Here is a 15328-nt window from a genome sequence, read left to right as displayed (position 1 = left end):
ATACTGCTTACCATCAGGCAGGCCGTATGCTTGTTTGCCACCGACGTAGTATAAAAAAAAAACTTACTAAGTTTGAACAGTATAGCTCTTATACCTAGTTTCGGAAAAAAGTGGCTGTGACATAATCGGACAGACAGACGGATATGACGAATCTATAAGGGTTCCGTTTTTTGCCATTTGGCTACGGAACCCTAAAAATTGTGATTCACTCAGTAGCAAAGTTTTTTTAACCCTCGTACCTTGAAACCCTCGCAACGCTTAAATTTCCATTTTTAAACCAGGGGCGTAGCAAGCGTAGAGAGAGCATTAATATTGACACCCGAGTAAGCGAAAGATTAAACAACAACGTTGCCCGCTTGTAAAACAAATAACTATTCGGTTTCATAAAACCTGTTTCCTGCCCTTTACTTTAAGGTATTGCAAGATTTACAAGGTTTTGAGTTAATGCATTTATTAGAGCTTTTTAATATTTGTTTCTGTGCTACAATAGCCTAAAAGTCTTGCTTAGTTAGGGGCTTAGTTGGAACTGACAATTTAGCAGTTCGTCTTACAAGTATTAATATTTTAATTTTGAGGTGGAAAAATAAACAATACAATCCTTTGGTATAGTTTATTGACAGATTGACAACGAATTGCACATTTTTCCATTGACATTTAGTACAAGGCCTAATTTCGTATCATATACATTAACAATTAAAAAAATATCCTTAAATTAGGCAGTATTCGTTAACCTAAACATACAATACAAGTACTTAAGAATAATTTACAAAACTTATTAAAAAGTGTTTCTATCAATGGGCTCATAATTCCTTTAGGAATTAATTGATGTAAACACTTTTTTATCACAATAAAATATGTATGTACACATTACTATTATAATCTATTTTATTTACAACGTTCGTATACTAGTACAGTATTTATCTAAAACAAAACAACATCGCAGTTTAACTACTAAGCGACACTTGCACTATCCCACTAACCCGGGCTAACCGGTTAAACCTGGAGTTCCCATGGTTAACAGTACAATTTGGCACTGGGTTAACGGTTTAACCGGTTAACCCCGGTTAGTGCGATGGTGCAAGTGGCGCAAACAAGCTTAAAAATGTGTTTTAAACAATGATATTACAAATATCACAATTAAGGTTAAACATATATTGTGATGTTTCGATACAGTTTTTTTCATCAATATCCGGCCTCTGTGAGGTAAAAGAGTCCGCAGCGAGCTCGGCCGAATTTTCGTTTTCTGCAAACGATTTGTCATCTTGGCTAGGCCCCCTGAACGTCATTTTTTCGAAGTTCGAGAGACTCTTTAGGCTTTTTATTTCAAATAAGACTTTCAGAAAAATCCATCGTTCTGAATAATCTCAATATTCCCAATGAATCACAGCATTTCAATTAGACGGGATGTCATTTTCATCTTTGAGTTCATCAGCAACATCAGTCATTGTTCTGTTTTGAAAAAATAATAAGTCACAAAAAATTACCTATATTAAAAGGAGTCACTCACGTTTTTAAGTTGAACATGTTTATGTAGTGAGTGACCCGTTTTAAAACAGTTAATTTTACGTCACTTAAGGATAACTGACATTAGACCAGTCGGGGCCCGGGCCGAGGCGTCCGACACCTCATTTCCTACGGCCTATCGGTGATCACGTGATGCTTTGTATAGAAAATGAAGTGTCGGATGCCTCGGCCCGGACCCAGACCGTTCCAGCGTGAGTCATACTTTATTCCTTTGAAGTAAAAGTCTGATTGACATGTTCAACTTAAAAAAACGAGATACCCGATTTTATACTCAGTGATCTACGTAAACGAACTCGCGAACGCGAAGCGTAGCGACGCGGTGCGGCGCGGCGGCCCTCGGTATTCGGGTTCGCAACGAGATCGCCCACGTCGGTATCAACTGATTGATTCGCCCTTCTATAGGTATCAACTGATTGATTCCTCCCGCGCCGCGCCGCTTCGCTTCGCGTTCGAGAGTTGTTCGCTTACGAAGACACTGCGTAAGCTGCGTTACACTTAATATAGTCAGATCAAGATAAGTAGGCAGCGTTTTTGATAGCCCAGCCTGTGCAAGTGTTAAGTAAACGTCATAATTTCATATAACTTTGACGTTTAAAATAACATTTGCACAGGCTGGGCTATCAAAATAGCTGCCAATTTATCTTGGTCTGACTCTATCTACGAAATAAATGTATTATTAGTCATAGTAAAAAGCGTAATACTAAAATTACTCCAAAATTTTAAACACGTGGATTTACTATTTCGAGACCTTTGCATAGGCGGTTATCACACTATTCAAACGTCGCTCCGATGTTTGAGCGAGACAAGGCTATGCACGTATTATAGCGGCATCTTGCTCGCTCGGAGCGACGTGCGAATCGCATCCAGTATGATAACCACCATATTCTAAAATCTTATTGTTTTATTATAGATAGTGGGACACGCCACTATCTCGTCACGAATAAATGCGAGAAATAAATCGAATAATCGAGGATTTAGATTTCTTGGTTAACTGATATCAAATACAATTAAAGGGTTAGTATCGTTTCGTCTAAAAAGCAGCTGGTCTATGTAGCATCTGGTCTAAAAAGCAGCTCGTCTATATTGCATCTGGTCTAAAAAGCAGGTGGTCTAAAAATCAAATCGTCTAAATAACAGCTCGTCTATGTAGCATCTGGTCTAAAAAGCAGCTCGTCTACGTAGCATGTTGTCTAAAAAGCAGCTCGTCTATGTAGCATCTGGTCTAAAAAGCAGCTCGTCTATGTAGCAACTGGTCTAAATAGCCACTGTTCTAAAAGTACCTCCTCCTGCTCAGCCTATATACCTACGTCCCACTGCTGGGCAAGTGGGCACAGGCCTCCTCTCATGCATGAGAGGGTTTGGGCAATAGTCCCCACGCTTGCCCAGAGCGGATTGGGGACTTCACATACACCTTTGAATTTCTTCGCAGAAGTATGCAGGTTTCCTCACGATGTTTTCCTTCACCGAAAAGCAACTGGTAAGTATCAATGATATTTCGTACATAAGCTCCGAAAAGTTAGAAACTAGGTTTGAACCCGAGGCCTCCGGATTGAAAGTCTAGCGTACTACTGCCACGCCACTAGTGCTCGACAAAAAGTACATTTTATAATTACTAAGTGTTTTAAAACGCTGATGATGTAATTAGCAAGCAGTCTTAAAGTAACCAAGTCCACTCTGTATCCAATAAATCAATCTGTTTGCAATTCATATTGAAACTCCTTTACATCGGAAACATACTGGCCACTTTAGACTACATACTGATTCCGTATTTGATTAGATTAATGACAACTACATTCTATTATGTGCTGTTTTCCTGCGATAATGCAATATTATTTTATGGTTATGTGAAATAGTTAACATAAATTATGAATCCCGGACCGAGTAGTGGAGAGCATACACAGCAGGAACTGGTATTTATAGAGAGCCAGAGAGGAGGTAAATCGCTATTACATGACGGCTATAGATACAATTTGAATAAAACTAATAAAGACAGCACTACACTATGGCGTTGCGTAAACCGTGCCGACTGTAGTGCATCTATAAAATTAGGCCCGCAGCGAAACAATGTGAGGACACCCCCAACTCCACATTCCTGCCGAAGAAACAAATTTAGAAATGAAGTAGATTTGATAATTGATTCCTGTAAAAAAGAAGTATGTAAGAATTATGCCCCCGTTAAACAGATTTTTGAAGAACAAATAACTAAATTGAATTTACATGAAAAGTCAAAAAGAAAAATAATAGAAATGGATATGTATGTGTCGAAAAAAGATACACTAAATAGAAAACGAAGAAAATTTCTAAATTTACAAAAAACCAACCCCCTAAATTTAAATGACGTCGAAGTACCTGAAATTTTGGCCACAGACTTTTTGGTATGGTGTGATGGAGACAATAATGACAAAATATTAGTATTTTGTACCAAAAAAAGTCAAAATACAATAAAAAAACATTAAGGGCAAACAGTTTTTCGGAGACTCCACCTTCAAAAGAGTTCCCAAACCCTTCAAACAACTTTTCACGTTACAATTGGATATTGGAAGTAACGAAAACCATACGAATATTGTTCCAGTTGTCTATGCCCTCCTCCCTGACAAAACAAAAAGAACATATATCAGATTGTTTGAGGCACTTAAAAGAGAATTATCGCTTGACATAGACTTTTTCAAATGTGACTACGAAGTAGGCCAATACAAAGCGTTCAGAATGGTATTCCCTCAAGCTAAGTTGACTGGATGCTACTTCCATTTTAACAAAAATGTATGGGATAAGGGTGAAGAAATGAATCTCACATCAACAAAGGAAGGACGCCACGCTGTCAGATTGACCGCGAATTTACCATTGATTCCCACCGCTTGTATAGCCGACGCTTGGATTAATATTATACAAATAACACCTGATACGGACGAAATGCGGGATTTCCATTGGTATGTAAACAAGCAATGGCTTTCATTACCCATGATAAGCTGTGCCAAGGAAAGACATCGCACGACGAACAGTGTCGAAGCTTGGCATAGAAGATTGAATAGTCGAGTGGCCCGAAAGCCCACATTTGTTTATTTCTTGCAAAAAATACGCGAAGAATCCAAAATCCAAGACATTAAACTGTGTAAAAACATTTTCAACGTCAACAACAGAAAAAAGGTTGATATAAAATTCGACACTGAATATACTAAGCTGTTGACTGCGTTGGAGGAGGGTTTGATTACGCCATTTGACTTTCTGGAGAAGGTTACAGAAGTGAAAAAGTATTTAAAAATATACAAACGATAGGAACGGGATAGGTGATGCAAGAATATGAGAAATGCCACATTAGGAGCAAGAAAGTTTTTAGTTTAATAAGAAGCATTCTTTAGTTTAAAAAACGCATTTTCTCTTTGATAACAAGCATTTTAGTCCAATAGTTTAATTAAGAATAAAATGTTATTTTCACCTACAGCCTGGCGTATTATTCTTATTTACCTTACTACAGTCGCCATCAGTCGCAAATACTTCTGAGCAGCGTTAACCCATTCATTGCCGACGCTTCATATTTTTAATCATCACAGTGCCGCCTCCTTCCACGCGACGACGCGAATTCGCGTCCTCGGTATCACGTTTAGGCATAGACAGGACGCGAATTCGCGTCTTCGGCACTGAATGGGTTAACGCTGCAACCGGGCGACGATGTATATAATATATATTGACGAACACAAACACAGAAAACATCCATGACTCAGGTACAAATATCTGTGATACTTACACAAATATATACCCTCACCGGGATTCGAACCCGGGATCTCCGCTTAGCAGGCAGAGTCACTACCAACTAAGCTACGCAGGCCGTCAAAGTTATTTCTAAGTTTCAACTTACGCACTAAAAAAACACTTTTCATATTAAAATCAGTAGGTATTATTTATTATACACCGAGGCCCTGAGGAACCCAAAAGATTTTAACAGCGTACTTCAGATGATATTGATATTACTATTAATTAATGCCTTTATTGATAATAAATATGTACACTGTACAGCAAACTAACTACTTAAATCTAGAAATATTAACTAGCTTAAATCTAGAAAATTAAATAAAAACTTTAATTAATGTTATATCCAATTAAGTATTTTAACAAAATATTGTTTAGAACCAAACTAATTAATAAAGCTAAGCATGTCCATGTGAACAAATCATTAGATGAATGAAAGAAAGACAATACTATCCCTAGGCGAGAAACACGTCCCAATAAGCGGTTTCTGTAGCCTGTGGACGCCTGTGACGTCAGAAACACAATTTAGACAAAATGCATTGTAGACTACTTGCATTAAAGACGAATAGCGTTTTAGACAAGTTGCGTCTTAGACGAGAGGTATTTTTAGACCAGTTGCTTCTTAGGCGAAAAGCATTTTAGACCAGTTGCCATGGGCGTTTTAGACAAATTGGTTTTTAGACCACCTGTTTTTTAGACCAGATGCAATATAGACGAGCTGCTTTTTAGACCAGATGCTACATAGACCAGCTGCTTTTTAGACGAAACGATACTAACCCCAATTAAATTCACTTTTAACAAACAGAATAGTCTATATGAACGATACTATTAAGTTTAGAGTAAATTTGAAAGTAGAAAAACTACTGCCTTGGGTGAGACTTGAACATACGGCTTCTGGAAAGCCAAAGCAGTATTTTTTCCACTTTTTTTACCAAAATACAATTGTTCACACTTTTGTATTCATAAAAAAAATCATAAATAGTATGTCATATACAATATGACTTGCCTATAACTGCAGAAATAGCACTTAATGAATTCATATTGTTTAACTGGCGTTAAAATTTAATTCAATTTAATTTTTCTACAATTCTCTACTTTCATTAGATATTTACATCGATTATGAAAATTCTAGACGAAGCTTCCTTGCACTTTAACAATTAACTATGTATTTACGGGCCCAGAAGTAGTAGGTACCTGCAACAGAAAAAAAAAGAATTAGGTAACAAGTCACAAGTGAGGCGCCGACATATAAAATATATTAAAATTGTCATAACATTATAATATATATCGCAAAACTACACATTTGGTCCGAGGGGCAAAGGTGCGCGTGGGCTCCACAGGGAGCTTGGAAAGCGATTGAGGCAGGCAACGGGAGACCCTCGCAAAGGCAGCTTTGTCGCGCAAAGGCTTGCCATCGCGATACAGCACGGCACTGCTGCCTGCGTGATGGGCACCCTGCCAAGAGGCCACGGTTTATTTAGGTATTTTTATAGTTTTAGTAGTTTTATTTTATGAGTAGACATAATTTCATTTTATTTAATTAATGTATCCGCATACTATATTTATCATCTTTTCAATAAAGATTTATTTTGTTCTACCTATACTTGTATAACTCTAGCCTTGAAACCCTGGCAACGCTCAAGATTCCTTTTTTGAACCACGAGCGTAGCGACGTTTATAATAAGTTATTTATAGTGCTTTGTTTCATCTAGGACTATTGATACATCAGTCACTAAATTGAATCATCCTTTTAATGATTGTCTCAACAACGCATCTAGTTTATTTTAAAATCTTACATTATGCATTAATATACCTACACGTTACTGTGTAGCCTAATTTTATTTAAGAATTTCGTCGTCTTGGCGTCTAATCAAATGGAAAGAACGCTCTTATTTGGTCGGGTGAATAATTCAATAAAAGTTAAAGTACCTACGGGTGATATTAAGTAACCTTAGGTTTGTCTGGGTATCCTTAGTACCTATTGCCTTACCCAAGCTAACTAACCTATGTTTAGTTAATAATATCTGGGAGGCCGAGCTTTGATTCCGATTTCTAATTTCCGCCCCTTCTTGAGCAATGAAAGGTGACAGACAGACAGAGTTCCTATCGCATTTATAGTTGACCGAAGTATTAGCGAAGTTGTCTGTTTTGACTCAGCAATCTGGTTTCATATGTCCAGAGTCCCTAGTGTAAATTTATTCGATAGCGTGACGTGACGTACGCGTTTTCGTGAAATCTCTTTTTGTATGGGATTTAGAAACAGCGCGCCAAACGGGACGTTTTGGAAACTCAAAATCCCATACAAAATGAGACTTAACGCAAAACGTGTACGTCACGTCACGCCATCGAATTACACTAGGGGTACAGCTGTTCTCCTCTACATGTCCCAATTCTCAACCGATTCTCTCGAAATGTTGTGAGCAGGTTCAGTATTTTCATTTTTTTTTCGTATTTTGGGAAATGTTCAAAATGGTGGAAATTGGCATAAAATACTTAAGTGCCATTAGCATTTATGGCACTTAAGATCATTATGAGTACGTCTGTGATAATCACCTCAACGAAGTAATTTTTTGGTTTACAGGTTTTAAGCTTATATATCTTATCATGAGCTCTCAGAGCTAGTGGCTACGACTTCAATGAGGGAGACCGGTGAAAGAAAGATTATTGTTGATTTTGATGCCTGGTTTTTAGATAAAAACAACTGCCTGATTTTTAGATAAAATATAATAATTATGAAAATGGCTATAATTATGATTAAAAGAGTTGAGAAGTACCCTCAATTCCTCATGGAATCCATCATCAAGCTTGCTAACTGCTTGACAAACATGTGAAGAGAACAAATTGCCAAATGTGAACTAGGCGTCGTTGAAGAGTTCCGTTATGTTCATCATCAGCAGTTCCACATCATCAAATGTCACTTTTTTAAATGTAAATGCTTGATTTGTTGATGAAAATGCAAAAATCACTATATAGTTATGTATGCCTTTCACATTTGAAGAGTTCTCTCGATTCCTCATGAAGCCATTGGCATCTTGCCCGCTGAGTTTTGACAAAAACGGGACTAGTCTGTATATATATAAATTCATTTTTTTTTTCAATCTCGGTTCAGATACGAGTATGAAGTTATGAAGTAACGAACATTAAAAATAAAACATACAACCGAATTGAGAACCTCCTCCTTTTGAAATCTTGAAGTCGGTTAAAAAGAGAACTCAGAAACTAATATTAAGATGATGAAACAAGATAGCTGTTGAGTCTCGTCTGTATAAAACGTATACTCGTAAATATCCGCGCTAGTGAGTATTTGATATTGCTACACTATATCTTTATTGACGCGAATAAGATTGCCGTAAGGTGCCGAAGGTACAGAGAGCGGAGTTTTTGAGATTGTGAACATGTTTTTTTTTTTTTTTTGTATTCGAATCCTGATTTTTTGACTTTCGATCGATAGAACATAGGTCTAAAATGTATCTTTTTTTTTGCAAAATGCTAAAAATATGATAATTGCATTTAAAAATGAGCAATGTGAAGTTTGATCGAACTCATCGATTACTTTTTTTTCAAATATCCTGCGATCCCGGGCACGCACATCCATCTCGTTCACACTTAGGTATGCTCAGTGAGAGTGAAAGAAGAGCCCGAACCAGTTAACTATACCAGTCAATATCATAACCCTCATTTTTCTTTTAACACCAACACCATAACCTTCATTTATGGTGACAGTGTGTCTCGTGCCAAGTTCCATCTAGAACGAAAACAGCTAAGAATCTCCTGGGAATTCGCGAATAGGTATAGCCAGGTGAATGAGATCCCAGGGGAATGAGAGTAGAATAACCCTTGTAGGGCCTACATATTCCCCTTCAGAGTATTAGACATAACAAAACAGCTAAGAATTTCCTGGGAATTTGCGAATAGATATAACCAGGTGAATGAGATTCCGGGGGAATGAGAGTAGAATAACACTTGTATGGCCAATATATTCGCCATTTAGAGTATCAGACATAACAAAACAGCTAAGAATCTCCTGGGAATTTGCGAATAGGTATATCCAGGTGAATGAGCGTAAAATAACCCTTGTATGGCCTACATATTAGCCCTTGAGAGTATCAGACATAACAAAACAGCTAAGAATCTCCTGGGAAGAATCTCCTGGGAATTTGCGAATAGGTATAGTCAGGTGAATGAGAGTAGAATAACCCTTGTATGGCCTACATATTCGCCCTTCAGAGTATCAGACATAACAAAAAAACCCTGCAATAAGTGAGAACTCAGAACTTGATAATGAAACTACCCAGCTGTTGCGTACAAAACCGATATCCACGCTAGTGAGCATTTGATTGCCACACTATATCTCTATTGACGCGAAGAAGATTGCCTTAATGGATACATACGACAGAAACCAATTCTAGGCCGCATTTGAACTTCAGTAATCTGATATTGATTTGATTTTACTGGCGCTTTAGTCGGAGCAAATATTGTGGTACGTAATGAAGTTATATTATATAGCACTTATGATCAACTTTTTGTAGAATGTAATATACTGCCTGTTCATGAAAGAGTATTGTTATTAGTAGCTATGGAACAATTTTGTAATAATGAGTTTAAAAACCTGTTTCTAATCAAAGATTATTCTGAAATAGAGAAAGTGACAAGCTACTTTTACCTAGTTTTACGAACTATTTTGGACAAAGATATAAAAAATATATGGTACCTAGAATCTTTAATGACTTACCATCAGAGTTAAAAAGTACACGTGTAACAAAGCAATCATTTAAAAAGAAAGTAAGCAGCGTACTGCTAACTAAATTTAAAAACACGATACAGTAAAAGTAAAGTAATTTATTAAGAAATAAGTTTAATATGTATAAACAGATATAGTAATAGTGATTCTTAAGTAATGATACTAATAATTGTCTTTTTTGCCATTGCTATTAATATTAATATTACCAGCTATAGAAGATAAAGAACCTTCACTTAATGTACTATACTCTAGTTTGGCGGAATAAACATTAATTTCAATTTTTTTTTCATTTAACTTCATTATGTACCACAATATTGTTATATATGTACTCATAGTATAATCGCAAAAAACATTTAGTTTTTTTTTAAACAATATGCTCATGAAAATCTTATTGTAGTTCACTAATTCCATTTTAGTAATTTGGAAGTGATTTTTGACAGTCGACTTATCTTTTTACCACCAAAGCGTGACCTCAGACGTTGTTTACAAAAAGTTATTGAAATGAATTAAAGCATTTGTTTACCAACTTACTGAATTAAAATTAAATAACTTAATGATTTAACATTTTTACATTTTTACTCTTTCATCTTATTGGTGTCCACCTGTATTAGTACATACAAGGGAGCAGCTGAAGTTAGCAACTGCAAGTACCTGAAGGGTGCAGGTGACACACTGAGTTTTAACTGCGCAGTGCATCTCGCTTGCCCCAATGTCAGTATGATTTACATGCTAGTTAGTTTACGCAATCACTAGCAAATAAGTCAGTGTCAAACTCGCGTTAAGGATACTTATGTCAAATCAACGTCAAATCACTGAAAAGTCAAATGCCACTCCGGTATATTTGCGTGTGTGACTTGAAAAATGTTTCTGGCTCCCGGAGAATTTCATTACGCAAATACGTTTAAATGTATACAGGGATTTTAAATTTATATGAAGCTTTTTAATGGCTTCATATCTGAAGTAATAAGACTACCACGGGTAAAATTCGAGGTTTTGGCAGAAGTCTGCACATCACTATATAGGTGATGAAAATATACACTTTTAGCTTAATATATTGTTATAATATGTTGTATTTAATTATATTTCGTCACTTCATTTTTCAGATATAATTTTATATTAACCATGTAGTTTCCCCATTGTACAGATAGCATCGCACACATTTAAGAGTAACTATTTTGATTAAAACTGTGAAAAACAACTTCCACCCACTTCCGTTTACTGGTTACCTGCGTGCGGCGACCGCTGCGCTCTTCATTCTTTATTTGTGCGTGGTAGCGTCCACACGTCGGTCTAGTTGCCGAATACTTCGGCACAAGACCACATTTTTTACAACGATATTCGTTGCCTACTATGGTGTTAGCTGTGAGATTTCATTGAATTCGTTGTGCAATATTTGTTTTTAAAATCGTTGTGCAATCCTTCAACTTGAAGGACATACATACATCCTGGAGGTTAGTCGAGAACTAACACGAAGGAAAGAATCATCCTGGAGGTTGGTCGTGAACCAACACGAAGGAAAGTCTGTTCGTATTTCGAACACCGATTTCGCCCGGGGGTTGGTCGTGAACCAACACGAAGGTATAAGATCGGATAACGCACAACGTAACAAAGGAATAAATCATCCTGGGGGTTGGTCGTGAACCAACACGAAGGAAAGTCTGTTCGTATTTCGAACACCGATTTCGCCCGGCGCGGCGATTGGTCGTGAACCAAAAGATCGGATAACGCACAACGCACAACGAAACAAAGGGCCTAGACATTCATATGGATGCATTTTTCATAATACCCATATATTTTGTGGGAAATTTATTAAAATGGGAATAATGTTGTGTTATAGAGCCGAGGGAGGCTTTCTTTTTATTTGGTTTTAGATGGCCCAACACTCAAAATCCAAATTTTACTCACACCTAACCCATAGTACGGTATTAAATGAAAAAAGAAGTATGAATCCCCGCCCATAGGTTGAATGTAAATCAACAAATGACTCACAAACATTGTATTTAATACAATAGTACATTGTTTTTATACTACACTACCCACATAAATATAATATTAATACAGTGGGTAGGTATAACTTGTCTCTAAAAGTGGGAATTGCTACGTGTACCTACATCACGTCACAGTATTATTTAAAGTATATTCTTTCTGACGTACAATATTTAAACTCTTATAAGTCATAAAAGACGTGTAGTGAATTTGAAAGCAATTTCTAAACTTAATAAAATATCTTGTTAATAGTATGTATAGTGGTGTCCTGACAGTGCATACATTTTGGTGTCGATTTTTAAATGATTATGATATGCAGAAACATTCATAAATCGAACTATAAAAATATGGCTACGTACGTCAATATTGTTATGGGCGATGAAACTTGAACAACTTTGGTTTACTCCTATATTAAATCGCATAAAAAAGAGTCAACCAAATGAATACTTATATAAAAATATACCTATTTATGATATCAGCTTTAAGAATCTTTATTTCTCAGAATAAGATATAACAAAACTTGATAATAAATGAGTAATTGTCATGGTCGCTCATAGGCGATGCTAGTAAGTACTTATTATCTGTTTGAAAATTAGATTTTTCTTAAAGTAAAATTGGATAATTAATTCAATTGAATTATTGAATTATAATAAGTACACTTACTTCAATGGAATTAGAGGAAGACGAGTTTTTTCATCACAATTTGCAAGAACTCAGTGTCAAGCACCACTAGAGTACTATCCATCTGAGTTAATCAGAAAGCGGTTTTCTCTTCATTTTGGCGAGTTGCACATATTAAGATATTTTGTTCGCATCTCTCACAGATATTGAGTGTTTATTTTTATGGTTGTAAATAATCGGTAACTAGGTAAATACCTATTCATATATTTATTTAACTGTATTAAAATTAAAACAACAAGACGATTACCCTCTGATTATCCTTTAAAGGATTACCCCTCAGATTAAATAACTAAGTAATTAAATAGGTAATAGAAATCGTATAAAATTAATAAATGAATGTATGGTTAAACTCTGATGTGTCGGTCGCGGTACTCTTTCAGCCATCATTAATGCGATGGTACTATGCAATACGTTCACTAGACTTAAAACACTCAAAACGGTTATGCAATACGTTTTTGCTAAGTTTGAAATATATGTACATATACATTTAGTATCATAATTAATATAGGTAGTCATTCATAAAATTAAGACCGAAACACTAAATATAATATTTGTTTTCTAAACTCACAATACAACCACGGTAGCAATACAGCAAATACATTTTTTATTTTATTATGCCAGTTATTCTATAAGTGTATTTTTTTATACATAATAAAAATATACAACATTACGTCTCAGTCTTTCGTTACCGACAGAGCGAATATTTGGATAAAATAAAAATAGAGGGCATTTGAGATTTGATGCTTAATACCTGAAATACTGCGGATTGTTATCGAGATTGATTGCTGTGCTAAGTTAGTTTGCGCTGAGAGAATAGCAAATTTGTGCAAATATGGTCCAACGTGTCATGCTGTCATTAATATTTAATAAAAGAAAAAAGTTCATCTTATTTATCTTTATTCAAATGAAAAGACTTGTCACATGGAGTCATGTACAAATCTCTAATAAACTAATGATGATAAACTGATGATGTTTGTTGTACGCTGACTTTACCTACTCAGGTTTAACTGGTTATTATTAACTAAGCACCGTAATATGAGTAGCTCGAATATACATAAGGTATATAAAATTAATTTATAAATATATTCCGATGTGAATAATGGGCCTTGGCCCTTGCCCTATTTATTATATGCAATATGAGCGCAATAATAAACATTTGAATTTGGGTAAATTATAATCTTATATAAGAAATAACTTCGAAAGTTGAGTAGTAGTTATAGTAGCCTTATAAATTTATTTTTTCATAACTTAACCGAAAGCATATGGAATTATGCACGTTCATATATTTCAAGAACATGATGGATTTTTACATTTGATAAAATCCAAAATATATTTCTTCTTGAATAGATCAGAGATTTTAACAAATTTTAATGACGTTAGACACGTTTTGGAGAAAAGTAAAAAAAAAAAAAAACTATTATTTTTAAGTTAAAAATCTTAAAACGCGCTAGGCCGCGGAGTCTTTGTAGGCCGTGGTGTCTCTATTCGTTCAGCAGGAGCTGCTGTAAGCCGACATGCGTGTGCATGAGCCTAATAACTGAATTTTCTCATTGTCGCCATCTGCTCAGTGAACACAGCGTATCCCACCCTGTCTGGAGGTAACGCTGGGTTGTATCGTTAACACAAATTCGTCTTATTTTAGTTATTACTCTTAGACTAGTCTGAAGTTGATATCAATAGTAGTACCGCCTGTCTTCTTTAATTTCGTATCGCGGACAAGGACCGCTAGTGAACTTTCATACATTCATAAAAGGACGTTTTATTAATTAATTCTACTTTTTGAAATCGAATTAAACTGAATGTAAAGTAGACCACAAAGTGTATACTATTTTAGTGAATTATGTTTCATTGTGAACAACAAATTGAAACAGGTTTATTAGGCTTTGTTTTGATATCCTAATAGGTGTTAAAATACATATATCATGTGTACATACCTAATATGTACTTTTTATTTTGAACCTACATACCTAAACTTTCTTTATGCTTTTAAACAAGGCTTTATAACTCAATTGGCACAGTATACTTATGTATAGTACACATGTTATGTCCTGAACTTGGTCTGCAGTCTACGCAGGTGGGCTACTCTGCGTTCGATACAGTGATAATAACTTCAATTACTTGATGGCTTAAAACACAACCCGTTACACAGTTGTTCGCTAAAGCATTGATTTAATTTTGGTTCAGTTTAATTTACCATACTTCTGGATTTCTTTAGCAGTCAATTAAAATAGTATCATGTGTTTTCATGAAAAAGGATCATCAGATCATTTTCTTTTATTGCAGAATTTGTTAAAGATAAACGACTGCTGAAATACGGTTTTAAATCACATAACTCAAAACATCAAAATATGGTATATTTGGGACACTAACGTAATACAACTGATCAAAATAAATTCCTAGAAATCGAAAATAAATAAATTCTGATCAAAGTAAATCCCTAGCACCTGAAAATAAATAAATTCTAGCCATATATACACGGCGATTAACTTATAATCTAATAATTTGAAATATTATACTATAACATAAATATATCATACCAAGGATATTTTATATGAGTAACGGCCTAACTGCAAATACAGTAGGTCAGATAAATAAAATAAAATAAAAAATATATATACAAAATATTTTGGTTTATCACCATGGTTAATTTAA

The 15328-nt window shown here is 35.3% G+C and overlaps 1 protein-coding gene across 2 annotated transcripts in view; it reads right to left on the bottom strand.

Annotated features, from left to right (window-relative positions):
* Nucleotides 1-5400: 5400 nt before the first annotated feature.
* Nucleotides 5401-15328, bottom strand: part of LOC133523848 (prolactin-releasing peptide receptor-like) — a 123824-nt gene continuing 113896 nt past the window's right edge. For both annotated transcript variants that reach the window (XM_061859595.1, XM_061859596.1), the window contains one exon: nucleotides 5401-6462. The gene's annotated coding sequence lies outside the window, so the exon portion shown is untranslated. The remainder of the gene's footprint in view (nucleotides 6463-15328) is intronic.

The sequence above is a fragment of the Cydia pomonella genome, chromosome 12 (assembly GCF_033807575.1).
Source record: "Cydia pomonella isolate Wapato2018A chromosome 12, ilCydPomo1, whole genome shotgun sequence".
In the NCBI taxonomy this organism is placed as follows: domain Eukaryota; kingdom Metazoa; phylum Arthropoda; class Insecta; order Lepidoptera; family Tortricidae; genus Cydia; species Cydia pomonella.
The sequence above is the reverse complement of the archived record's forward strand: the minus strand, read 5'-3'. Positions and strand labels throughout refer to the sequence as shown.